The 2,714-nt window shown below is 44.6% G+C and overlaps 1 long non-coding RNA gene across 1 annotated transcript; it reads right to left on the reverse strand.

Annotated features, from left to right (window-relative positions):
* Positions 1-624: 624 nt before the first annotated feature.
* Positions 625-1,842, reverse strand: LOC109522813 (uncharacterized). The gene is made up of 4 exons (XR_002169628.1): positions 1,706-1,842; positions 1,488-1,613; positions 1,288-1,385; positions 625-1,171 (listed from the first exon to the last, which is right to left on the reverse strand). It is a non-coding gene; the product is annotated as an uncharacterized LOC109522813 (long non-coding RNA).
* Positions 1,843-2,714: the final 872 nt, after the last annotated feature.

Consider the following 2,714-nt stretch of genomic DNA (forward strand, 5'->3'; position numbering starts at 1 on the left):
TGTTAAAAGCATTGCATACAGTTGATTTTTAAGAAATGATTTGAAGGGTTGGAGGTCAGTATAGTTGCAGATGTGTTGAGGTAAAGAGTTCCAGAGGGTGGGGGTGGGGACAGAGAGGGCTTGGTGCCCCCGCCAGGTTTTGAGCTTGGTCATGGGAAGTTTGCATTTGAGGAACAGAGGTTGCGGGAAGGAATGTATGGGTTAAGAAAGTCGGAGAGCTCGGAGGGGGCCTGATTTAGGTGATGTGTTGGTAGAAAGAGATTATTCTCAAAAAGGATGCCATGGTTGCAAAGGTCGATTGTATGAGCCATTCAAAAACTGAGAAGAGCAGCACATGTTGAAAACTCGATTAAAAAAAATATATATTCCTGAAAAATATGTCCGTATATATATATATATATATATATATATATATTATGTCCATATATAAAAATAAAAAAAAAATCCTCGTCTCACCCCTCGGGTGGTGTCCGTTCCCCAGTCAGCTCGGGTCCTCTACCAGAGGCCAGGAAGCTTGAGGGTTCTACGCAGTATCCTTGCTGTTCCCAGCACTGCACATTTCTGGACTGAGATGTCCGATGTTGTTCCCGGGATCTGTTGCAACCACTCATCTAGTTTATGGCTCGACTTGTTTTCGTTCATCAGCGCATTGCATCAGGAGATGTTCCATGGTTAACTTGAGCTGATCCTGAAACGTACTCAGCCAAATCAAAAGATTGTGATTCGGTTCCAATGGAGAAAGGAAGATAATGTGCTCCTGGAAGTTGCCGAAGACCCCAAGTACCCTCGTCTGTGTGTCGCGTGTATCCTGTCCATCCACAGTTCCAGATATTTCCTCCACATCCATCGACTGTACCCCTTTAAAAAATTTCCGTACAAAGGGTAACAGAGAGGTGGGTGTTGGTTGTAAAGATAGTAGTTCCACTTCTTCCCGGTCACTCAAGAAGTAGAGTCTCGGAAACAATTTGCAGCGAGAATGGAGACGATTTGCCATCTGGCAAGCAAGAGCATTCAATGTTGATATCTCATTTAGGAGAATTTCGCAAAGGCTGCCGCCGTGGTGGGTTTCTATCCCCGTTTTGGGACGGACAAGATTCAGCACATCGGGGTGAGCCGCGTTGTGACACATCATGGCCTTGAAACGCTCATCAACTGATCGGAATTGTGCCAGCTACGAAAAAAGAGAGTCATTTTATTATTATGATTTTTTTTTAACTGAACTTAAAATCTTTAGCTTCAGACAGCAACATGGATATTGGTTTATCTCATAATCATGATTGCACATACCAAATCCCATCTTTGAACACCCAAGGTTCTTTCTTGAAATATCTTAGTCAGGAAGATCCATTTTTGCTGATAGATCTCAAACAAATGCAACAGCTTCTCTACACGGGCACAGCGGAAACCACTTTTTATAATATACGTTTTTTTTTAAGTTTCATACAATTTGTTTTGCGATAGCTGGAGCTACAGAGTAACGTGTTTACCAAGCTCTTGGAGCAAGTGCATCCACTCTTCTACTTGTGACCTAAAGTCGACACTGTGCCGTGAGCTGTGCATGTTTGTCATCGTCATCAAATCCGTTTCTATCTCAGAGAAGAGAAATTCTAGGCCTAGTTGTGGGAAAGTAAAACAAACAATCCAATCAAATGCATGAAGAAAACCTGAAATGTTCATTGCTTTACATGCTACATTATTAACTTACCAATGATAATTTTGGCATCACAAGAGGCGTCAGAAGTGGAATTCTTTGTCAATATCTGTGGATCAGCAAGATGCCAACAAGGACCTGTACAGTAATGCAGCTGGAAAATACGGTTTGTCCAGGCCTGTTGAATTTTCTGAAACGTATTGTGCACTGCTGTTATGTGCAACCTCCTTCTCCCATATGCCTTTCCAGTACCTTTCAGTTTCCAGTCTTGGTGGGTCAGCTCTGCTGTTAGGACCCTGCCACTGAGCGTACACTTTCTCAGGTTGTGTTGCGAACAGCCTGTTTATTCGTCTGGCCTCATTCTCTTTCGTGTACCTCTTTAGGCGACTGGACAAGGCTTGGAGCCTTTGTTTGGCAGTTTCGAGTGCTTCAGGTATGGTCATCTGGATGTACCTCTCAGGTATCGGCCTTTTCATCACACCTCTCTGGGCCTCCGTCAATTGACTCACATCTTTCCGAGCTGCCTTGATCTTAGCCTCCAACCGTCTTTTCCATGGTGGGTAATGTGTCTCTTGGCTCCCATGGTTGCTCCTATAGCCAAGCATCTCTAGGATCACTGATGCTGAAGCGTATCACTTATCATTGGTTTCCGTGATCGTTATGGTTGGGATCGTTCTCAGTGCTGCATTCACACTTTCCATGAGACTTTCAGGTGGTACTTCACATAGTCGTTGTAATCGGTTTCTAGGTTGCCCAGCTTTCATTCTCGCCATGATCTTAGCTTTCAGGTCAGTTGCTGCCTCGCTCAGCATTTCATTCATTGGGGCTGGCCTCCCAATCTCATCATCTGCATTCATTGGGGCTTGCCTCCCAATCTCTGGTATGACCTCCTCCTCTGATCTGGCAGCCTGGGGCCCTTCACCATGGAACCTGAGTTGTACCTCATCAATCTCAAGTTGTGGATGTTGGAACACTGAGCTACTAGTTGCTTCGTGGTCAACCGTGACTGTGGGTTTCGAAGTAACCATTCAGCCCGCATTCTCTGCATGTAACCCCTCTGACT

This window comes from Hippocampus comes, unplaced genomic scaffold (assembly GCF_001891065.2).
Source record: "Hippocampus comes isolate QL1 unplaced genomic scaffold, H_comes_QL1_v1.1 scaffold270, whole genome shotgun sequence".
NCBI lineage: Eukaryota > Metazoa > Chordata > Actinopteri > Syngnathiformes > Syngnathidae > Hippocampus > Hippocampus comes.